The following is a 25,785-nucleotide window of genomic DNA, read 5'->3' as shown; positions in this document are numbered from 1 at the left end:
TTCTCTTCTAATAGACCCACAGCCTTAGTTTGTTTTTTTTCTTTTGTCTTAAAAACCTGCTGAATCTTCCTGAAGAGTAGTCTAAAATGTGGATTCCAAGTCCAGGTCTACCATGACATGTATTACTTAACAGGTCACTACACCTTACTCGGGCTTGTGTTCCCATTTCCAACCTTATGGGATAGTGCTGAGAACAAGAAAGCATTCTGCATTGGAGGCCAACACAGGGCGTCCTCAGACACTCAAGATTGTACCTCCTACTGGTCATCTGTAGGGTATCTATACTGAAGTCCTTCCCTCAACAATGAACCCAGTATTAATTGCATCCTCTGTGTAGGTTAATGTCACTACTAATAGTTTGTATTTGTGACCAGAGAAATACCATTTGGAAGAGGTCTGTAGTAGATGCTCCACTAGGCATCCAGAAACAGACTCCTGTTAATTCTCACCTAAACCATCAGGGAAACCACACACAGGGCACAAGTAGTTAATTAAACACAGCATATAGCAAAGGATATGGCTCAGTGGTAAATCAAGTGCTTAGCCTGTGCAAAATCCAACCCAAGCACCTAAAAAAGAAAACAAAAAGAGCATTAAGGTTCAAACATAATTCTTGCTTTACAAAGTATACAGAAATGGCATTTATGTTGCTCTGATGCTTCCTTGAAGCCATAGAATTTAGGAGCTTTAAAAAGAGAAAAAATGAAACCAAACAGAGAATATATGTTATATTAATTTCAAAGAAGAATTCAAATGTAACTTTTCTTTTGACTTATCTGTGTTGTAAAACCTTTGGAAATTAAGGTTACTTTAAAAGTTGAGCGCCAAGAATCTGGAGGCACAGCATCAGCCATGACACAAAAGCTCAGCAAGAGCATAAAGCCTGAGTTCAAATTCTAATACCAGTACATACACACACACACACACACATACACACACACACACACACACACACACACACACACCATTCAACTTCCTACACACACACTACATTTCACAACTATCAACTGAGGTGTTAAAAAGCATTTTTTCTAAATGCCATCAATTTTTATAACTAACAGTATTAAAAGATATTTATCATAGTTTGAAAGTAGCTATACAGAATTAAGTCAAAATACACATACTTTAAAAAGAGAAGATATAAGCTAGTCAGTGGCTCTTGAATTTTTCCATGCCATTTACGTACATCACTTATATATCCACCCTGTATACACATTTAAAAAAGAAAAAAGTTAAAATTACTAATGAGGAACCTAAGCAACTCCATTTCACTTAAAACCCCCATCTCTGTTCTGCAACTTAACCCTTGACCCACTTCAACCCCAATGTTAGGAATTAGGACAGCAAGCCTTGCACAAACAATTCTCGGAACCACAGATGGTGTTTTCTCAAGACAGTATGTCAAGGTATCTGAGATTCCAGAACTGCACCTCTTGGGGTCTGGTGACCATTATCTAAACCAGACACCCTTCAGTTTAGCACCTATCCTCTTTAGACTCCCCTGTGGTGCAAGCCAAACAGTTTAAAGTACATCAGCCCCCTTGATCTAACCAACAACTTGTTTCTGGTCCTTTCCTGCTTTGTAGTGCGCCAATCATACTATAGATTTGTTTTATTATTTTCCTGCAGTTTGTAGTCATTTGTTACAAGAAGTTATGATGTATGCAAAGCCCCTGCCTTCCCTAAAAAATGTATAAAAAGTGCTATAACCCTGGACTCTGGGCCTCTCAGCATCATGGGCTGCTGCTACGTGTGTGGGGGGGGTGGGGGGGACCAAGTTCGAGCTTGCAATAACTACTCCTTTGCTTTTACACTGGTGACGGTCTCTGGTGGTCTTTTGGGTAAGAATTTCCGAATTCGGCTTTACACTAACAGGAGAGAAAACAAATAGAGCTGCCTTAGAAAAAGAAACTAAACTAAAATAATGCAAAAAATTAATTGAAAATGAAGGACCTAATGAGACAATATCAGAGAAACACATGCACCTAACACTCCAAACATACTTTTCCTTCAGACAGACCCTGGACTGTACTTCAGCAACATAGCTCGTTCCTGAATCTAGGTGATGAACTCTTTCACAACCTGGTTCCTACTCTGATTTAGATTCTCTCTTTCCGAACACAAATCCATTTACAAGCAAACATGAATATCTGAATTTTTTGCAAGTTTCTCAAACTTCAAAAAGCATAAGGAGGTTAAAAAGAGTTCCTCTAGATTATCAACAGTCAGATAATTTGAAAATTATTTCTACTTTTCCTCAGAAATGGGAAAGGGTAATGAAGTTCACTAGTTGAGACCCTAAAAGATGCACTGTTTTTATAAACACAGACATAGAAATAATCTATTTGACTAGTCTGAGCCCAAAATTTTCCTAAATGTAGACCCAAAGAGTCACAACAATGAGCTAAGCCAATCAACAGGTCTCTAAGTAAGTAAAAGCCTGGGTCACAATTCTGGATGTTTTCTGTAAAACTATTTACCTGAATAAGCACCAATGACTCTTGCCTGTAAGACTAGTTGCTTAGCAGGCTTCAAACTGAAGGACTGAAGTTCAAAGCCAAACAGAGCAGACAAGAAACCTTTTCTAAGTCCACAGCTGAATGTGGTAGTACATACCTGTCATTTCATGAGAGGCTGAAATTAGAAGAATCTGCTTTCACTCAACTGATTCCATGCATAATTCCACAATGGTTAGGAAAAATAATGTGATATCAATCACTTCAAATTTACTGACACTTTAACATGAAAAGAGTAGGTTACACAGAAACTGTTAATAGTCTATGTGCATCCATCAGAATGAGTCATGTTCTTTAGATCTTATACAGTTGTACAGAAAATCTCAGTTGCGAAATGACTTCAAGAAATCTAAGTACCCCCCTTGACACTGGAATCTCACTTACTGGAATCTCAGACACCCCCTCTGCTGTTCAGTAAATCTCAGTCACAAGAAAACAAAAAAGCCACATTTTGAGGGGTCAAACTGGGAGTCTTTATTAGAGAATTGATGAGGACTCCTATCTCAAAGACTAGCAGCTTAGACAGAATAGAGCTTATACAAAGCTTTTTTTTTTTTTTTTTTTGCATTTCGGTTATTTTATTTTATTTTTTAATTAAGTTTTTTATTGTGAAAATACCATAGGAGGGGTTACAATTACATGAGCAAGGTAATGAGTACGTTTCTTATCAAGCATTGTTGCCGCCTCCTTTGTTTCCCCTTACCATCCCTGCCCTCCCATCCTCTCCCACCCCCTGCCAAAATTGTAAAGTTTGTTTCTTGACACAAAAACCACATGCTTGAGGTAGAGACCAAGCCCTAACAAAAGCTCAGGTACAAGCATAACTGCCCATCTATGGAAGTAGCTCAGGGGTCAGCTTAGACTTTCAATTTAAGGGTATACTTAGAGGCTACTCAAAGGCAAGGGAATCAAACCATTTAAGGGAAGCCAAAGGCCAGCACTCTCAGTGCAAGGCTCTCCTAAGGCTAAATAGCATGATATCTGCATTTCAATGAATGGCCTCTCTCACTTCAAGGCTTTACAGAGCTGAGGTAGAAAGCCCCCCTCCATCCAGCAAGGCACCAGGATGGATGTGAGGTTACTTAAACTCAGCCTCCTCCCTTCAGTCTTCTGAATTTTCTGTCCACAAGTTTCTCACCAGGATTGTAGATTTGTCTCTGTTTTCCTTCTAATTCTAAGGTGGCTTTTTGTACCTATGCTTCTGGATGGGCAAGTTTCTGTCTATTGTGCACTAATCATCTTTACTAATGTGTTTTGCCTTGATATGTATTTTGTCTGATTACAATATAATCTCACTCTCTTTCAATTAGAATAAGGCTAAAATAGGGGCTGGGAAGTTGGCTCAGTGGTAGAGCGCTTGCCTTGCATGCATGAGGCCCTGGGTTCAATTCCTCAACACCATATAAGAAAAAAGAAAAAAGCCGGAAGTGGCACTGTGGCTCAAGTGGTAGAGTGCTAGCCTTGAGCTGAAGAGCTGAGGGACAGCACCCAGGCCCAGAGTTCAGGCCCCACAACCGGACCTCCTCCCCCCCAAAAAAAGGCTAAAATACAATCTGCTTCCTGTATTCTGCTTCCTGTAGCCTGTGTTCAGTATATTTTTCTTGTAAATCCAGAGTTTTGTTGTTGCTGATATCAAATCTGATCATCTGTGTCCTTTAACTAAATGATCTAGTCTATTTACAGTTATTGTAATCTCTAACACTTGAAATTCTCATTACCATGCTTTACGCTTTTTGTGTTTCCTATCTCTTTAATAGTACTTCTCTTCAAGGTAATATGTGGTATTATAAAGCCCTTTTAATTTTTATTTTTCCTTTCCAATTAATAAATTATCAAATTTTTAGCTGATAGCAAAACCTAGGACATAAAATCTCTACAAAATTTTGACACAACTGCCATCTGGTCTTGACTGACCTATCTAGTCAAGCACTGGTGGTTCCCAGCAACTCAGGAGGCGGAAATCAAAGAATTTTGGTTCAAAATCCAGACTGTCTTGAGGGCAGAAAAGTCCTGGAAACTCAATCTCCAAAACCACCAGCAAAAACTCTGGGCTAGAGTGCTAATGTGGCTCAAGTAGTAGAGTGCCTCCCATGGGCAAGCCATCCAAGTGACAGCTAAAGGCCTGACTTCAAATAATAATATCAACACACATATTCTCTCTCTCTCTCTCTCTCTCTCTCTCTCTCTCTCTCTCTCTCTCTCTCTCTCTCTCTCTCTCTCTCTCTCTCTCTCTCTCTCTCTCTCTCTCTCTCTCTCTCTCTCTCTCTCTGATTAACCAATTTGGAGGTACAAAGCTAACCACTAAAATCAATAGGAAGACACTCCCAGAACAAATGGGATTTAAAGCAGTTACTAACCTGTTACTAAATTTATTTCATCCTTCTACTTTCAACACTTCTGATAATCTAAGTACTAATCCTGTGCTAGCCAGATATTATTAAGTAAAATGTCATAAATCTGTTAAAAACCTAGCCCAAAATAAACACTAGTTGATGCCAAATTTCTCAGCAACAGTGTCTTCCATTTATAGTGTGAGGGGAAGGATAACTGATTAGTAAAGTCTTAATAACCTTTTAAGTTTGGGGGGAAAAAAAACATTGCACTATATGATTAATGAGAAATGAACAAATACATACAAAATGTAGTAATGTGACATGCCCAATGACTTTATAAGTAAAAGTTGAGCAATCACGGGGATACAATTACCTGGTTATTACCACTGCCTCACAGACTAGTAGTCTGGGCCAAGAAAATAAATAACTATCAAAAAGACTGAATGAAGACTGAACTATTCTGGTCAACATCAGCCACAATACATGAAATGCAGTGGTGAACTAGTAATAACTAAACAAATGTGCAATAAATGTGGAATTACAGAGGAGTGATTTCCTGGTTTCAGAAATCCACATTGTACACATTTCTACTATAGGAACTGGCCAGCCAGTGGATGCCCTACCCAGTATATAATGACTCCACAGGCATGGATATTGTTTAATTTTTATTTCTCCAAGTTCATTTTTAAATGACAATTTCTTTTGTGACATGTGCATCTAAATAGTGTGTCTTCTGGTGGGTATATATTTCTTCTTAGATCCATTATATACTATAGTACTTAGTTCAAAGCCTAGTACCAAAAACAAAAACAAAAAAAGCAAGGGCAGAGATACAGAAGAGAAATGAAGAAAATGACAAAACTGAAGTTCATCCTGAAAAACTACTGCAAGGGCAAAAAATAAGAAAGAGCAAGCAAGCCATTACTCTACAGTGGCATGTGCCAAAACTGGGAGAGAGTACAGAGTCTAATGAAAGGAGAAACAAGAGCATCTAAGTATTTCAGAGGAGTGCTTTATCATACCTGTACCTATAAACTGGAGTTCTGCAAATGAGTTGTATGTAATTACCAATAGCAATTGCTATCCCATTTGCTAGATGCCACCATGTTCCAGGCACTCTATATCACTTTATATCATTTGTTCTATTTGATCTACTAAAAAAAAGTGCTAACAATGAATATAAAAATACCTCACATTCATTGAGCATTTACATACATCCATAACCACTTCAAGTTAGGAACTAGTATTATTCCAGTTTACAAGTGAAGAAAGTTGAATTGAAGAGGTTAAATTGCCTATGCCCATATCACTGACTGGTAGTGAGGACTAGAAGCAAGCCCAAGCAGTATATACCTGGGTTATGCATGAACACATAAGGGCCATGACCAATGTGCTATCAGAGCAATAAATATAGAGATATAAACATCATATCTACTTTAGAGATAAGAAGTGACCTACCAAGGTCTCTTGGGATCCAAACACCCCTTGCCTTTAACATACTTCAGTAACCCCACCGTATTTACAGGTTACACAGGATTTCATCAAGTAGAGTCTAAATCTTTTTTTTTTTTTTTTTTTTTTTTTTTGTCAGTCGTGAGGCTTGAACTCTGGGCTTAAGGCACTATCCCTCAGCTCTTCAGCTCAAGGTAAGTGCTCTACCACTTGAGCCACAGCACCACTTCCTAAAATCGTCTTTTAATCAAAGCAAATTTTAAAAATTCATTAGCTTCCATGCAGAATTGTAGCTTACTTGTATAGTCAATTCCAAATTATTGTCAGTGGGCATAAATCACTGTCATCTGCCATTTCCCCACCCTTAACTGTGTGGAAATCTACCTCCTACAAAGCAAATGATGCCCCACAAAAACAAAGTAAATGTGTGAATGTGCTTAAGTGAAGTGAAATTTTGAGATTTGTTGAAAAGTGATGTGTCTTTTGTAGAAGTGGAACGGTGGTGTGGGGGAAATGAATCAAGAGTATAGAACTAAACTCTATGCATCCTGAGTAATGGAAAGCTCTATGGAACCATATACTTGGATATCAAGGTCTCTAAAACAATATTCCATCTATTATTTAAACTTACATGTATTCACGTATTTATAAAGCAGAATTTTTATATTTAAGTTCAACCTCCATTGTTTTCAAGGGGCTCACTTCTAAAAGAAAAAAATAGGGGAAAAACTGGCTACATAAGCCACACTCTAAAACCTAAGTTATTCCCCAGGAATTAAAAGTAGTACTTAATAAATCTGTATTAACTCCTTCAGGCCACTGAGGCACCATCCAATGATCTGAATTCTTCATTTACTAAAATGGTACCCAAGAGTTTCAAAAGTACATAACTTCTTCTGGGAGCACAGGGAAGGCAAAAAAACTTGTAAAATCATTTAGGAATAGAAACTAAATTCAGAACAAAATTAAAAACCAAACTACAGGGAAATATCATTCTAGTAGATTTGATTCGCTGATGGCCCTAAAGAACCTGGCAAAAATCAACTAACAAGAGTCTGAAAATACGGACTATATGGACATGTTGGACAGAGCATGTGGGCCCAGTGGCTTGGGACACATGTGGCCCTGGCACTTAAAGAAGGAAAGCTGTTTTGCTCCTGCTTCACCAGGTACCTTTGATAGTGTCAGAGAAAGTAGTGCCCAAAGCGTCCCCATATCTGGCACCCTCTTAATGCCTCCACTCTTGGCAGTTACCACTTCTCTATTGCCCTGTGTGTGTAGAGTACACAGCTTTCTTTCTCACTGTCTCAGAATGGCTGATAGTACATCAGTCCTCAAAGGTCTCTAGAAATCTAAATCTCCCTGTATAAACAAAAAAAATTCCCAATGCATAATAATTATGCTCTTTAACCTATGTTTATACTGCTCCAAGGAGATTTATGTTAAATGCTTTTCCTAACTGCTGTTAGGAATACAGAACAAAAAATGTTTCTAGTTTTTGCAGGTGGAAAGGAATTCTTGAAGGAAGAGACACCTAAACAGTCTGTGAAGACAAGGACAAATTAACAGGCTAACATCTGGATTCAGGAGACAACACAAAGCAAGTAGAGAGAACAGCGTGGGCACATATCCCAAAGTCACAAAGATCACAAAGTCCCTAAGACAGCAACAATAACTGCACATTTGTCTGTGTGAAACAAAACTCATTTATTTTCTTCATTAGAGGAGGAATAAGTCAGTCTTCATCACATCTGTCTCGCTGCCCTTCCTTTCTTTCACCATTTTAACATTCTTATCCATGAGTTCCTTTAGTATTTGTCCATACTTCACTTCTAACTGTCTTTCCTGGGTGTGGCTTAATCATTCTATTCCAGAGTTCTCCTTTCTTAAAAAGTCTGTTTCACTAATATTGAGTCTTCTGTGAGTTTTTATGCTTCAGAACTACTGGAAGACACAAAGCATAGCCAAGACACCCCACTGCTCAGACTCTATGTTCTGCCTGCCTGCCTCACAGAAAGTCTAGTCTTCCATTCACCTCTTATCTGCTAGAAATCTAGCCTTTGACATCCTTAGACACCTATGTAGTATTCAGTTTGAGTTTCATTTAAAAGAAAATAGTCTAAAAGTAACTTCTTTCAATAGGGTTTGGGGAAAGGAACAATACTTAGGTCCTTACAGTGTGAGTCTGGCCACACATTACAGAATACAGAGTTTTAGATAGCCAAAGACTATTTTATAAGACCTTCCCAGGACAAGGGGGTGTTTCTTAAGGAAATACCAGCCTAGCATGCAAGAGGCCTTGAGTTTGAACCCTAACACCAGAGAGAGATAGACAGAGAAGTCATCTCCGCAAGGCAGCAATTTATACTCAAAAGGTAACTTCTGTTTCCATCATTATAAAAAGAGAAAAACTTCTACAAATTTTTTAAAATGCTGGTAACTGGTTTTCAAAAATTAAACTTGGAAAGAAAAAAAATGTCAGCTGAGACCAATCATCATAATCTGGGTTCAAATCCTAGGTCCTCAACTTCAAAGCTGTATGATCTTGAACAACCCACTTAACTCTATGCCCCAATCTTCTCATTCTTGTCTGACAAGGATAGAAACTGCACCAACTCTCAAATTCTGGCTGTGTTAATTAAACAAGATCATGAATGTACAGCATATGGCATAAATTTAGGTTTAATAAATGTTACTTCTGATCACTGTCATTACTGATACCAGAGAGTTTGATTCATTTGGAGAACTTCAGTTTCCTAAGACAAGATTATAGATGTAAATGGTAGAAGAAGAGAGAATAAGATAGAGCCACAGAAGAAAGTAGAAGCCAGTTAAGCAGCCTCTGATGAAGACCTACTAGAGCTCTGGTAACCCAGGTGACATTCCACAGTGTGCTATAAAGTCCTCACACACTAGCAGCAGCCTCAGAGACTGAACTGTAAGTAATATGGCAGGACTCACTTTCCCCTTACTTGTATCCACAGCTCGCCCAGAGTCAACTCTATCCTGCATGTCCAAGAGTTTGATCTTAGTTCTGAAGACAAGAGACTCCTGAAATTTTTAAAGCAGAAGAGTATAGGTACCCAAGGTGGCAATTTTAAAAACTGAAAGTCTACATCTTAAAAAATTAAATCCCAAACCTGTCTAAAAAAATACCAGAAGCCAGGCACTGGTGGCTTATGCCTATAATCCTAGCTACTCAGGAGGCTGAGATCTAAGGATCATGGTTCAAAGCCAGCCCAGGCAGGAAAGTCCATGAGACTTGTATCTCCAATTAACCACAAAAAAAAAACTGGAAGTGGCACTGTGGTTCAAATGGTAGAGCACTTGCCTTGAACTGAAGAGGTGAGGGGCAGCACTTAGGCCCAGAGTACAAGCTCCAGGACCAAAAAAAAAAAAAATCAAACAATGAGCTTGTTAAAAGAATGGTTCCAATTAGTATATCTAAAAGAGTAAGAGAAAACAAGAGCTAGAGAACTATAGTATGTGATGAATATAGTTCTAACAACCTAAGAATGGTAGGATGTCATAGGAGCCCATCGTTTATGACCCCAACAGCATAATTTTCACCCTAACAAACTGAAAGCTACTGCCATAAGATATGTAATATGAAAGAAATTCTCAAATTTCATAGCACAGGGTCACTTGATTAGAAACATTGAAACAGGAAAGGCATAGTCAAGCCAAACTCTTAATGCTGAAAAATTTTAAGAGGGTGGTGGCCCCAACCTGGAATTTGGGCAGATATCACAAGCATAGATAAGAAAGATTACCAAACTTTGTATTCAAATCAAGAATAATTTTCTGGAAAAACAAAAAATCATGTTATTGAGGATGTTTGCTATTTTAAATAATTGATTGCATATCATGTTTTTTTGTAAACATGTGGAAAGTAAAATATACTTAAGGGCTGGATTTGTGTCTGTAATCCTAGTTACTTGAGAGGCAGAGACTGGGAGGCTCAAAGTTGAAGGCAAGTCCTGCCAAAAAGTTTTTAAGACTCCCTTTCAATTAATAAAAGGTAGGAGTGACAGCCTGCACCTGTTATCCCAACTGCCAGAGAAGCATAAGAAAGAGAATCAGGGGTTGTGTTAGTTGTAGGCATAAATGTGAAACCCTATTAAAAACAAAAGCAGAAGGAGCTGAGGGAATTGCTCAAATGGTAAAGCACTTGCCTTATAAGCCCAAGGTCTTGAGTTCAACCCAGAACACTACCAAAACAAACAAACCTATACTGCTTCAATTGTTTTACAACACTAATTACTATGGGCTTCTTGTGATTTTTTTCCCACAAAAATCTAGTCTCTGAAAAATTCACAGCTACTTCAGTTTATTTATGTGGAATGTTTATCATAAATTAGAAAGTTGGCACCATCTCTTTTTAATCTCATTTGTTTCTTAGCATATGTTATGCCCCAGCATCTTTCTTTAGTCAGTATGTTCTTTTGAAGTTAAGATATTTAAACTGGAAACACTTCAACTCAAACAAGTCAGCTCCTACAAAAACCAGAGTAGACTAGATCAGCAGAAGGGTCTGCACTATACAACTCATCAATCAAAATAAAACCCTAAAGTTCCAAACCACAGTTCCTACTGACATTCTTTCCACATACTACAGTGAGGTAATAAACAATTCCTATTCCACAGAGCCCCAAAATTCTTCAGACATACTTCAAGTTTACCATATGTACACAGCTTATAAAAATATATTTTTGAATCTGTAACAAAGTATCAGTCAAGCTGAGTACCAGTGGCTCATGCCTGTAATCATAGCTACTCTGGAGGCTAAGATCTAAGAATCCCAGTACGAAGACAGCCGGGCAGGAAAGTCCATGAGATTCTTATCTCCAATTAACCACCAGAAAACCAGAAGTGGCCCTGTGGCTCAAGTAGAAGAGGGCTCACCTTGAGCTGAAAAGCTCAAGGCCAGGGTCCAGGCCCAGAATTCAAGCCCCACGACAGACAAAAAAAAATATCAGTCAATATCAGAGGAGCACTACTTCAGTCTATTTCTATTACAAAGCAGTGCCTCTGAGTACCACCTTGCTAGTCAGTTAATTTCTGACCCACATGGACCTTCAATAAAGCAGCTCTTCATATCATAAGGGTCTAACTTGCAGTGACCACATACATCACTATCTAGAACTGACCATGCATCATTTTCTGGGATGGTTGGATTTTCATCTTCACACTCATAGCACTGTACTAGCAAGCACATTTGTACAACACATATATTTTAAGTCAAACTTATATATCAGATAGGGTCCAGGTCTATCAGACCAGAAGGTGCTTCCATCATGCTATTATATTCAGTCCAGACACAAAACGAACGAGGACACAATATCCATCTATTCTCAGACCATGATGTAGTTCTAATGTTTGCTGCAAGTTCATCTTTCTATTTATGATAACAAGAGAAGCTGTCACATTTTTATTCAGCTTGGAAATAAAAAGTTCCTACAATTCCTCTTTTAAGCTCCTATTATAATATAACTAAAGCACATCTTGAAATAGAAGACACACTGCTGAAAGCTAGTAACTAATACTACTTAAGAAGAATTTTCTTAGATGTCATACTACTAAAACATAGAAGCAGTTGCTCCTGAGCTTTAGACAGAGGTTAGTGTTGTAAAATAAAAGGAGTTCTAGAGATCGCGAATGCACTTAACACTACTGAACTGTATACCTGAAAATGGTTGAGAAGGGAAAGATGCTATGTGTATTTTACAATTAAAACATTTTTAATGGCTATGTTGGGGATGCTTGTGTTGTTTTGTATTTTTACAAGGCATTGATGTCTACATATTTTCCCCTGTATGTGGTTTTCACTGTGCTCTGTAAGCTTGGCAGGAGACATTCTTTTTATTGTGTTGTTTGATCTACCTAATTTTTTTTATTAAAAGAGGTATCTTTATTTCTAGTTTTTTAATGCATTTCTCAAAGAAGTGATTTAGTAGTGTCTACATCTCTTCCTGTTACATTCTCTTCATAAATGGTGCTCTTTAGCAATAATGCTCACTGTAATAATATTTCAGGCCTTGAACTAGAGTTTCAAGTAATCTAATATGTTGCCATTTTTGTTTTCTTTGTGTTTGTTTATATGGAATCTTTTTACTAATCTCTTTTATTTTCATCTTAACAATTGAAGTGTGACTTGTAAGTCAGCTGTACTTTTTAAAGCAACTGCCAGTCTTCTCTTTTAATAATACAATTTAATCTATTCACATTTTGAAGCAAAAGTTTTGTTATGAGATAGTTGTAAATTCACATGCAGTTGGAAGAAATATTTCCAAGAGATTCCACTTATCCTTGGCCAGATTTCCCAAGCTGGCCTCACATTGAATAGCTATCATGCAATACCTCTTTCAGGTTATTGACATCAGCCATCAAGGCCCAGAACATGTCAGTCACAAGTATCCCCAGAGCCCCCTTTCAAAAATCACACACTACGTTGAAAATGGGCTATAAAACTTGTGGGTGGGGATGGGAGGGAAATACTGGGACTGAGCAAAAGAAGGGGTGACATTGTCCAAAAAGAAATGTATTTGTTACCTGACTTATGTAACTGTAATCCCTCTGTATCTCACCTTCATAATAATAAAAAATTAAAGATTAAAAGACCGACCATCCTTGACACCTTCATCCTCTACTGAGCCAGTAGAAACAAAGAATCAGTTCTCCTTTTCTAAAGTTTTTTTTTCAGAATATGTAGGTAAAATCATACAGTATGTAACCTTTTGAAATAGGTTTTTTTGTCACTCAGCCTGGATACTCATCAACATATTAGATGTATTAAGACTCCAGTCCTTTTTACTGTAATAATCATGACATAGGGATGCTGAAGATCATCTAGGCATGTACTGAGGGATTTCTGTGCTGTTTCCAGGGTAGGAGATCCTATGAACATTTGTGTTCAGGTTTTTATGTGATTATTTAATTTACCTGGGATAATTATCTAAGTGTCTGTCTGCTGGGTTAGAATGGCAACTGTTTAGTTTTGTTAGAAGCTGCCAAACTGTTTACTAGAGTGGCTATACTATCTTGTATTACCACAAACCATGAATGAGTGGTGCTGTTCTTCTGCATCCTCTCTAGTAGTGCTACTATTTTTTTTTAATTGTATTTTATTTTATTTGAGAACATACTGTACAGAGGGGCTACAATTACATGGGCAGGATAATGCATACATTTCTTACCAAGCATTGCAGCCTCCTCCTTTGTTTACCCTTCACTTCCCTTCCCCGCCTCCCCCTCCCCCCACCCAATTTTACCCCCCTCCCCCCACCCAATTATACCCCCCTCCCCCCCCCACACCGACATTGTAAAGCTGGTTTTGACATGACATTTTGTACTTCTCATTGTTGCAACAGGTCCACCTGAATCCTTAAACGACTTGTTTGTCCCCATCTCCTCCACATGTTATACTGACATCAAATATAGTGAAAGCGGGGGTTACACTGTGGGGGAGGGACATACAAAGCAACAAAGAAATAATCTTATAAATGCGTTAGAAACACATAGTGCTACTATTTTTAACTTTAGTCATTTACCAATGGCTTCTGTCTATGACTTTAATTTTTATTTACCTAATAGCTAATGATACTGAACATCTTTTCCATTCCTATTTGCCAACTTACATGTTCTCTTCAGAGAAATATCTGTTGGTGTCTTTTGTACATTTTACAATGTTTCATGATATTAAGTTTAGACAGTTCTTTCTACATTCTAGATTCTAGTCTTTTGGGTAATGTGCAAATATTTTCTACTTGTCTGAAGCTTGCCCTTTCCTTCTCTAAGTGTGGTCTTTCAAGAAGTCAAAGTTCTTCAGTGTAATGGTTTCCATGTTATCTTTTTTTTCCTTTTATGGATTGTGCTTTTGGTGTCAAGACTAAGAACTCATTGAATAATCTGAGACCCTGACAATGTTTCATATTTTCCTAAGATTTGTATAAGTTTTCCACTTAAATATGATCTATTTTGATTTCATGTTTTTCAAAGGATAAAGTTTAGCTCTAGGCTCATTATTTTGTCTAAGGATGTCAGGTTGTCCTGTCATCCTATATTGAAAAATAATCTACCTTCCTATTTTCAACCTTTTTGCATCTTTGTCAAAATTAGGCATTCTGTGCACTTCTTGATTATTCCATTGCATTGACCTATAGGTCTCTCTGCTCTGCCAATACCACACCATCTTAATTATTATGTGTATAGAAAAGGTCTTTATATCTTCAGTTATTCTAATCATTCAATTTTAAAGAATTGTTTTAGCTATTCAGCAGCTTGTGCCTTCCCATGCAAACATTCTTTAGTAACTTTACCTATGACTACATAGGATTTCATAGGAATTTAATAAATTGTATAATTTGGGGGGAATTGGTAAACCCTCTAGTATATGAACACAACATATGTCAATGTTATTTAGGTACCATGATCTGTCAGCATTTTGTAATTTTCAGCACAAAGATACTATGTTGGAGCTTATACCAGTGCTTCACGGTCTTTGGCACAAGTGATCAAAGTACTGTGTTAATTTCATTATCCATATCTTTTCTTATTAAAATATAAAAAGTAACTGTTTGCTTTTATGTGCAGTTACTGTATTGAGTTCATATATTAAAGGATATTCTTCCTAAATTTCCCATACATGTGTACACACACACACACACACAGTTGTACAGTCTCTCTGTGATATATCCATACATGCTTAAATGGTCTTATCAAATTCACTATCATTTCCTCTACCTCAATCATCCCCCTCATTTCAATAGATTTTCATTGCTCTGTTTTCACACATGTATATGAAGTACTTAAATCATCATCATTCTCCTTTCTATTTGCCATCCCAGCTCCAATTGGTAAATAATTTGTTTTACCTTTTCACTATAACTGTGCAATCCAGAAACTGGGACTTCTTTTTTCCTTTTTATGGTATGCTTTTTAATCATTTTCTTTCCTTTACTGCAGTGTCTAAAACTTCCAATACTAGTATCCACAGCACAACAAAGATAGATTTACACATCAGGTCTAGTTCCTAAACTGACAAAAAAAACTTGCATTTTTCATCACTGTGGTCTTAACTGAAAGAAGGCTTAAGGAGATGTTTTCTACCTAGTTGAGAAAATTTTCATTTTCTAAGTTTTTAATTATCAATGTTGAGTGTAAAATGCTTTTGTGGAATCAACCAATAGATAGATCATAAAGGTCTTTTTTATCATGCTGAAAAATGATAGGTTAAAATTATTTTCATATCTTCAGCCAGCCTTGCATGTTGGGACTAAGCCCTTTTGGAATTGTGTGAGTACTTTTACATATGATAATTTTTTGAGGATTTTTGCTTCTAAACTCATGAAAAATTCTGATACTTTTGTTTCTGTCTTTGATTTTGCTCTTAGATTAAGACTAGATTTATAAAATGAATATGTAAACCTTCATCTTCTGGAACAGACTGTATAAAATTGGTGTTAATTCTTCCTTAGGTATTGGTAAGGTCTCCAGTGAAACCAATCTGGGCCCAGAAAGTTTTTTTTCCAAGAACTTTGAAATTAAGAATTCAAATTCTCTAGTGGAAATGGCACTTTTCAGGTTATCTATCTCATCTTGGTTGAGTTTTGGTAGGGTTAAGTTTTGCTGAAAACTAAAATTGAAGACATTAAAGTTATTCATAGAAATGCCTTATTCTAACAGCTGCAGGACCTGTGGCAATCTCATCTATTTCATTCTTTACCACATTGGTGTCAGTCTTGTTAGCATTACACTAATTTTAGTGCCCTTTAGAAAGAGCCAGCCTTTGATGAGCTTTTTCTCTCTGACTTCTGCTCTTCCCTTCATTCTGCTTGTTCTAGGTTTGTCTTGCTCTTTTTCTGGTTTCTTAATTGAAGCTGTGATTGATTTGAAACCTTTCCTCTTTCTAAATGAAATCATTTAGTGTTATAAATTTCCCTCCTGGAACTGTTTCAAACTACATCCCACATATTTGATATATTGACTTTTCATTTTTATATGTTTAAGTTTTTCCTGTGGACAGTTTGACCTGTAGATGGTTTATAAATTGTTACTTAATCTTCAAGTGTTTTAAGATTTTCTTGTTGTCATTGGTTTTAGTTTGATTCCACTGATATATCAGAAATATTCTGTAGGATTTCAATTGTTTCATATATTTTAGGTTTCATAGCCCTGAATAATGATTAGGTTGACATGGTAGACAGTTGAAACAACAGTACACTCTGCTGTTTGGGGAAGTGTTTTGGAGTGTCCCAAATTTATCAATTAGATACTGTGCAAACTCTCCCATATTCTTGCTGACTTCCTGTCTTGTAGTCTAATCAGTTGGGAGTGTTGAAGCTGCTAATCTTTTATCTGAGCTATTAGATTTAGCTTCATATACCTAAAGAATATCTACTTTTCCTTTTTACACCTTATTGGTTGTTGCTTCATATACTTTGATATTGATTTTTACATATACATGTAGGATTGTTGTCTCCTAATGGGTTGATCTTTCCACTATGTAACGTCAGTCTCTAGTACTTTCCTTGGTTCTGAAATGCATTTTTCTGACATTAATATGGAAACTCTGCTTTTTTATTAATGTTTCCAGGATATATCATTTTCCATCTTATACAATCAACCTGTGTTACTGTATTGAAATGAATTTCTGATAAACAGTATAATTTTAGAACATTTTTTGTCCATTCCAAAATCTAGCCTTTAAATTGTACATTCAAATAAGCCATATTTAAGGCAATTGCAGATGTACCTTGACTTGTGACATCGTGATAAACTCATTATAAGTTGAAATACTGTTAAGTCAAAGTGCACTTAATATAGTTAGCTTACCTAAAAAGTGCTCAGAACATTTATATTAACTTACAGCTGGGCAAAAATCACCTAACACAAAGCCTATTTTATAACTGGGTGCTGAATATCTAAAGATAATTTACTGAATATTGTACTGAAAGCAAAAGGCAGTATGAATATGCTTTCACACTATCACAAAATTTAAAAATCTCAAATTGAACCATAGTAAGTATGGGACCAACTATGTTAGTATTAAGGCCCTAACTCTACTATTTAATTGTGTTTCTCCTCTTACCTTTCTGTGAGTTATGTAAACTATTTAAGTGCTTTTTACTGTATAACTTTTCACACCTACTGGTATCACCACTTTATCACTACAAGTATAAAAGAACACACTTCTACTTTAGTCCCTAACACACTCCACTGTTAAGTATAATTATCTGAACTATTTCCTCTGCATATATTTAGCACCTCATATTTGCATTATAATTTTAGCTTGGACCATCAAATATGGCTTAAGAAACCTATGAAGATAGTTGATCACTGCTTCTACATACTTATTATTCTTTATTTTCTGAAGTTCAAAGCCTCCTTCTGTTATCATCTACCTATTTAGAGAATTACCCTGGCCTAATATTTGTTGTCTTATCTTTGGTTTCAGCTGTTTTTTCCTAACCTTTCAGAATCTGTTTGCTGGCACTAAATTCTCAGTTTACTTTGTCAAAGGTTTCCCCTTCCTTCATCCCTGAGGGGTGAAAGACTAGTTCCTCAGTTATTTTCCTGGTTCCACTTGCTATCCTTTCCTTCTGTAACTGCAAGGACATGAATGTTAGTTCTTTTCTTACTGGCCCAACGGTCTATGAGACTAATATTTCTTTTTCAATATATCATCTGTTCCTCCCATTATCTGTTTTTAAATTCTAATTGCTATTATTCAATTTTGTTGACCTCCATCATTATCACTCTACTATTGAGCTTATGAAACAAGTTAGTGTAAATGGTAGCTAATTTTTTGTCAATTCTGTTACTTCTTCCAATTCTTAACTATAAACTCTACTTTTTGGCTAAAGTTTCTAACTACTTGTTTGTTTCAAGAAAATTTGTAACAGCTAGTTAACATTGTTATTATGGCTACTTTAAATCCATGTTGGATAAATCTCAGTGTTGGTGTCCCTTGACTATTCTGTCTCATTTGAGTGGTTTCCCTGGTTTTTGAGGGGTAATTTAATTGCATCCCATACATTTCTGGTGTTAAAAGAGACACCAAATCCCATCATCAGGCAGTTCCCCTGCTACCAGGTGAATGTTCCCCAGGTGTAACATCCAGAACTGGTATACTGCATGGCTTGCTAGGCCCTCCCTTCCCAGAATCACCCTAGAAAAGGGAGGTGCTGACTCACACTGCAACATTGCATATAGACAGGATGAAAATTCAGCTCACTGACACCCTCCCAGCAGAAGTGGGGCCCCAATTCACCATGTCTGTTATCTCCAACTAGGAAGATTGGTCTCTCCTTGAGCCACACTACCACCAGGAAGGGTGAAGCACAAAGACTAAGCCATACCACTTTGGTGCTATATAATGGGAACAGAAGCTCATGCCTCAATGGGCTTCATTTATGCCACAGATGGAAAGGGACAAAGAGTGCCAACTCAGTCCCCCTTCCAGTAGGTATGGAGGTTTACCTTCCCAGAGGGAGGGCAGATGGGTCTGGATTAAAGGATTGAGTGAGATAGTAATGAGCTACTAATTGCAACTTCCAGTTGTATAGGTGGTTGCAATCAAAAATGAAACGAAATGAAAAGTTGGGGCATCATCTCTTCTGCCAGATGTTGAGTGGAAGAGCAGCTCTCGGTTTGGTAGTAGCAAACAAATGGAACCTGATAGGGAAATGGAACTGCTTCTGCTAGATAGGAAACGAAAGGCCTTCCATCACAGCAGCCACTGGAGAGCAGCAGCCATGGCTCTGTGCTACCCCATGGTAGTGGGCCTCCACAAGGGCCACAAAGGGACCAAAGAACATGACCAAGCCCAGGCCCAACCATAGCCACCACCACCACCATGGGCGCCTTACCAAGCACACCTAGTTCATTGGGAACATGATTTCAAAGTGTGTGGCTTCATCCCTTATGAGCAGCAGCCTGCCATGGAGCTGCTTAAGGTGTCCAAAGGCAAACAGGCTCTCCAGTTCATCAAAGGAGGACAGGTTTTAAAACAAAAAAAAAAAAGTGGTTGATTCTGGTGCAGGGTGATATATAAGGTAGTTTTCTACAGGTGCTTAACCAATTTTGCCAGCATCATTTACTAAAGAGGCTGTCTTTTTTCCATACTATTTTTTTGGCTCCCTTATCAAAGATTAGGTAGCTGTAAGTCTGTGGGTTCATTTCTGGGAAATGCTCGACTTCTCTGGCCACAAAAGAAATGCAAATCAAAACAACATTAAGATTCCACCTCACCCCAGTTAGAATGGCTATAATCAAAAAAATATATAATAACAACAGAAGCCAAAGGATGTGGCCAAAAGGGAACCCTACTGTACTGTTGGCGGGAGTGTAAACTTGTTCAACTACTTTGGAAAGCAATATGGAGGTTCCTCAAAACACTCCACATAGAGTACCCCCTATGACCCAGCAATCCCACTTCTGAGCATTTACCCAAATGATCATAAACAAGGCCATACTAAAGCTACCAGAACAACTATGTTTATTGCAGCATTATTCACCAGAGCTAAGATATGGAACCAACCCAGATGCCCCTCAGTAGATGAATGTGGGACACACACACACACACACACACACACACACACACACACACACACACACACACACACACACACACACACAATATGGAATTCTATGCTTCCATTAGAAAGAATGACATTGTCTCATTTGTTAGGAAATGGAAACATGGGAAAAAATCATATTAAGTGAAGTAAGCCAGACCCAAAGAAATATAGGTCTCATGGTTTCCCTTTTTCGAAATAACTAGTTTATGTCTAGGATAATCTTATCAGATGAGCAGAAAAGCTCAAAAGCTATATACATATGACCGTATAAGATGGTGCTAAGCAAAAAGAACCCTAAGATATGGACACGAGGTCTTTGTTGTTGTTTTTAATGTACCATGTGATTTTTGTTTCTTTTGTATGTTCTTCCCCCTATTGTATATCCCCTGTTGTCACTGTATTTAATTTTGGTACCCTGCATCTTGCATATACATTTATCTAATTTGGGAAGGGGAATAATAAAATGCTGAAACAAGGACTCAGGATGACCCATTGCAACAATGATACTCACAAGACACTATATTGGAAATGATCTTTACAACTTTGCTCGGTGGGGGGGAGCAGAGGGGGGAGGGAAGAGATAGTAGGAAAACAAAAGAGGGAGTCACTATGTTCAACAAGAAATGTACTCATTACCTTACTCATATAACTAACCCCTCTATACAGCATCTTTACAATAAAATAAAAATGTTTAAGGTGGAAATGCACATCCTCACCACTAGGAAGCAGAGGAGCTGAGCAGCATGCTGATCACCCTAAGGAAGGCAGCCACAAAGAAGGACTGAGGCTCCCAGCTGTCCCTGAATAAACCTCTCCCCCTCTCCTGCCAAAAAAGAGAGGTGGGGGAGGGAAGGAGAGAGAGGGGGAAAGGGGAAGGGGAAGGAAAAGGGGAGGGAGGAGAGAAGGGAGGGAGGGAGGGAGGGAGGGAGGGAGGGAGGGAGGGAGGGAGGGAGGGAAGGAAGGAAGGAAGGAAGGAAGGAAGGAAGGAAGGAAGGAGGAGGGAGGGAGGGAGGGAGGGAGGGAGGGAGGGAGGGAGAGAGGAAGGAAGGAAGGAAGGAAGGAAGGAAGGAAGGACTCCAACTTAGGGATGTCAGCCTGGCATGTGCTGCCTGCTTTCAATGGCTACCAAAGATAGGAGAGTTCTCCTGGTGTTTGGCAGGAACACAACAAATATTGACTAGTTTTCTTTTGTTGGATCACCCTTCCCTTTCTTTTGTGAAAGGGAACTCTTCTTGAGGTGTTTGGTTTTTTCCTGTGCCTGCTGGCAGTTTAGAGATGAAGATTCTGCAGCACCCTGCACCAGAGTGAGACAATAAAGAATTCCAGGTAACTTACCATCTTGTCATTTCTCAAGCTCCCAGTTTCTATACTGTCCATTTCTTTTTCCATCTTTCAGTATCATCCTTAGCTGGTTATACTAAGACCAGGAATTTTGAATTATACAAGGAAAAGAGGAGAAATAGATCTACTCCATTTTGAAAACAACAGGAAGTGGGTTAGAGGTGTGGCTCAAGAAGGAAGGAAGGAAGGGAGAGAAAGAGAGAGGGAGGGAGAGAGGGAGGAAAAAGAAAAGAGGAGAGAGGGAGAGGAAGGGAGAGAGAGGAAGAGGGAGAGGGAGAGAGGGAGAGGGAGAGGGAGGGAGAGGGAGAGGGAGAGAAAGAGAGAGAGAGAGAGAGAGAGAGAGAGGGAGAGAGAGAGAGAGAGAGAAATGGGGGAAATGTGAAGTTTTTGGCCCACTCAATTTTTTTTAATTGTGAAAATACTGTACAGAGGAGTTACAATTACATGAGCAAGATAATGAGTACATTTCTTATCAAGCATTGTAACCTCCTCCTTTGTTTCCCCTTCCCATCCTCCCCTGGCCCACCCACCCCCCCCCACCCCTGCATGAAAGTTGTAAAGTTTGTTTTGGACATAACATCTCATTGTTGCAATGGGTCCACCTGTATCCCTATTTAAACAACTTGTTTTTCCCCTTCCCCTCCATAAATTATACAAACATCAAATACAGTGAAAGCAGAGGTTATACCATGGGGGAGGGACATACAAAGCAACAAAGAAATAATCTTATAAATGTGTTAGAAACAATCGCATGAAAGAAAAAAAAACATTTGAATACATATCTTAGGGTTCATTTCCCTAACATCACCTTATCTGACCCTTTCTGCTTGACTCAGACATATACTAGATATTGCAAATAAGGGAAACCATGGGACCTATGTATGCTTCTTTGGGCCTGGCTTACTTCACTTAATATAATTTTTCCAAGCCTTTCCATTTCCTAACAAATGGGGAAATGTCATTCTTTCTGATGGAGGCATAGAATTCCATTGTGTATATATACCACATTTTCTTGATCCATTCATCTACTGAGGGGCATCTGGGTTGGTTCCATATCTTACCTATAGTAAATAATGCTGCAATAAACATAGTCGTGCTGGTAGCTAACCTCCCTAGCCATAAAAGAAATGCAAATTGAAACAACATTGAGATACCACCTCACTCCAGTTAGAATGGCTAAAATCAAGAACTGTAATAACAACAGATGCTAGAGGGGATGTGGACAGAAGGGAACCTTACTGCATTGTTGGTGGGAGTGTAAACTTGTTCAACCACTTTGGAAAGTAGTATGGAGGTTCCTCAAAAGACTCCACATAGAGCTCCCCTATCACCCAGCAATCCCACTTTTGGGCATTTACCCAAATGTTTACAAACAAGGCCCACTCACTTTTAATTCAGCCATCTTGCTTTGCTGCTTTACACTACTTACACTTTTCCCTTTCCTGACTCCTAATGGTATGACTGGGTTACTATTCATTCTATTTTTCCCTTAATTCATATTTTGCCTTTCTCTGCAGTAGTATTCAGTAGCAGATTTTACTACCATTTCTTAATCTTCACAATTCTTCAATCTCCCAATTATAATCTTTAGAATAATTTCACTGACAGTAACTTCCAGGCAAATATTTGAGCACCTATATGTATCAAGCAAAGAAAAGATCCAAATAGCAAAATTAAGTTCCTGTCCTCTTAAAGCTTATATTCTACCACGGAATAAAAGGGTGCTATTATTTTTTATCATCAATCCTATGAGTTGGGAAAGCAACTGCTGTAGATGAGGAAATAAAGCAGAATCAGCTGTGGTGAGCCCAATGGATGGTGGCAGGTGGGCACCATGCACAGAAAAAAAAATGCAGGAAATGGGATTTACTTTCTAATTGAGCAGTGGAAAAAGTGACCAGATATATGTCAATCTGGCTGCTGGATATACAACTTAAGAAGAAAGTCTAGGTCCCCACTTGGAAAGCTTGTTACTATGATAGCCTCGGGTGGCAGCAAAAGGCTAATAATCTGAAAAGGTATAATCTGAAGGCAGAGATAACAGAATTTGCAAATAGATTAAGAGATCTGAGAAAAGAGGACAAAAGACAGTAACTTGGGATCTGAGCTACTAAGTAAAGTGTAAGACCACTGAGAAAATAAATTCAACATTTGGTTTTAGACAGTGTTGAGAAGTTTGCCTGATATGTGTAAGAGGAGATAAATGCAAAGCACTGGACTTTAGACTTCTAAGAATGTTGAGGCTAGAGATAAACTAGAGAGGACACTGCTAACGAAGAAATAAGAATGAAATGAGCCACATTTGGCTGAGCAGAGAACTGGATTTAGCAAGAGTAACAGGCAGTAGTACTGAGTCAGTGAGTCAGGGGAGAGAGGTATCCTGGATTCTAAGTGAACAAAATTTTCCAAGAAGGAAAGAGAAATTACATGGTATAAAATATTCACGGGGGTCACTTTCACAGCCTCAGGAATATTTTGAGGTCCCTCTTCACACTTGTTCTTCACACCTCCTAGACCCCAACTCTCCAAGCCTCAGCCTCCTAGGGACTTTGCTGTCTCCCATCTCCCCTCTCCTATACTCCACACAGGGGTGCTACCACCATTGATAGCTAATAGAACAGAGAAAAGGAGTGAACAGTAATTATTCACACTCAATAGTTTCTTTTTCCCTCTGACTTAGACTCCAATCATCTGCTAAGAGCAAAAGGGGTCAGAGTAGGGTGGTAATTGCTGCTTAAAGGGATGAAAGAATCAACCTATCTAGGACAAGTAAAAGGATGGCAGGACAATTTCAAAGAACCAACTGTAGTTGAAAACCACAATTTGTTGAGAATACTGTAGTTTAACTCACTCAAATCTAGTGAACTCCAAGTGAACTGTAGAGGCTGGACAGCTATAAATGCCACTTCCCAGTTCACTTGCACAGAGGTTTGAGACTGGTCCTAAACTCTGTCACATCATGAAGAATGTGAATTTTTATGTTTCAGCTGAATTAAGACTGAAACTTCTCTAAGAGAAGAGGAATGCCTGGCCTACCTGTCTTGCTTTCAGGGATGGTAAGATTGTTTTTTAGCAAGCATGGCTCTGGTGCCTGGTATAGAACACCAGCTTCCACATCAGTAGTCAGTGTCCTATCTATGTTGAACACTGGCTACCCTGGCAGATCATTCTAAAGATGTTTCCAAGCACCCTCAACATTCAGCAAGCGCAGAGAAAGCAAGGAAGTTTATGCTGGGATTTGAGTATGCTTGACAGGACAAATTAAACACAGACACAAAGCAGTTCACAGTTCTGATGTATGAGTTAGAGATGACCCTAGAATCCAGGCTGCCTCCGGAAAGAAATAAAACTACTGCCAACAAACAAGAAGTCAGAGATAATGAAAGACATGGACATGTAGGAGAGCAACTAAAGGCAGGCAGAACAAAAAATGAGCATTCCACAACTGCAGTAAGGAAACTTCTTTGGCCTCAATAAATTGTAACATACACCTATGAAAGGTAAGGAATACCTTCTTAGAAAATGGAATGCTCCTCTCATATTACCATTAGCATGCACCTTCCAAATAGCCAATGACTCCCTAGAACATCTATAAAACACTCCAGATATTGCAAAAGTTTCTGGACATCCTAATTCTTGCCAAGAACTGACTGCATCAGCTCAGAGCACTCTGGCCTTCATTAGGAATCAGACATCCCCAGGGAAACAGAAACAAAGCAAGAAACCTAGCTCCTGCTGTCTTAGGTAAGAGATCTGAACTCATTCACAGACAGCATATTTGTGAATGCCAAAGTCAAATATACTGCCTCAAACTGCAGCCTCTTCCTTTTGAGGCAAGGCTGTGAACAGGAAAGGTGTAAGCCCTTTTCTGGACAGTTAACCCCATTCCCCAGAGAAGCCTGGCCTTCAGCTCCAGTTGGTAATAATGTAAAGGCAGTAAACTGAGTAACTGTTTAAATGTTAAGATTATTTAAGCACCTTCAATAATATAATGAGAATCACATTTAAAAATAAAATTTGGCAAACTTACCAAAAAAAAAAAACTTCTTGTATCTATTCCTGAGGGGAGGAATGTTATTTGGAAATAGCAACACCTTACTGGATGAATGTCAGCGCCTTTAAATGTAGTGCTGTCCCCTACAGCACATTATGACATTCCTAGGAACTATTGCAGCTTCTACTAACTTTAATTGAATTATGAAATGCAGAGGCTTTCTAGGGCCTGGAATTATAATATTCTTTATAAAATAAATGGTAGGCCATTTACATGTATTACAAATGGCCATAAAATTTGTTTTTATTCCCAGATAGATAACATTATCCATTATCATTCTTCTATAATCACTTTGGCTTCACTTTTAAAGAATTATTACTTATTAGAAATGTGAAGGAGGGCAATTTTAAGTTCTTGAATTCTATTGAACCATATCCATCTTGCCCACAAAATAAGAATTTATACCCACATAAGATATAATGCCAGAATAACACGAACTATGTGAGAACAATTTACAGCACTGACATTAAAGGACAGAACCCTGCTAGGATTAATTTGTACAACTTTAA

At 38.2% G+C, this 25,785-nt stretch overlaps 1 protein-coding gene and 1 pseudogene across 2 annotated transcripts in view; one reads left to right on the top strand and one right to left on the bottom strand.

The window, feature by feature from the left end:
- Sdk1 (sidekick cell adhesion molecule 1) overlaps nucleotides 1-25,785 on the bottom strand; it is an 824,227-nt gene that overhangs the window by 762,510 nt on the left and 35,932 nt on the right. The gene's annotated exons all lie outside the window — the stretch shown is intronic.
- LOC138834599 (large ribosomal subunit protein eL36-like) lies at nucleotides 19,057-20,666 on the top strand (annotated as a pseudogene).

This window comes from Dipodomys merriami, unplaced genomic scaffold, assembly GCF_024711535.1.
Source record: "Dipodomys merriami isolate MVZ:Mamm:240054 unplaced genomic scaffold, mDipMer1.0.p SCAF_22, whole genome shotgun sequence".
NCBI classification, from domain to species: domain Eukaryota; kingdom Metazoa; phylum Chordata; class Mammalia; order Rodentia; family Heteromyidae; genus Dipodomys; species Dipodomys merriami.
This window is presented reverse-complemented; position numbering and strand designations above follow the sequence as displayed.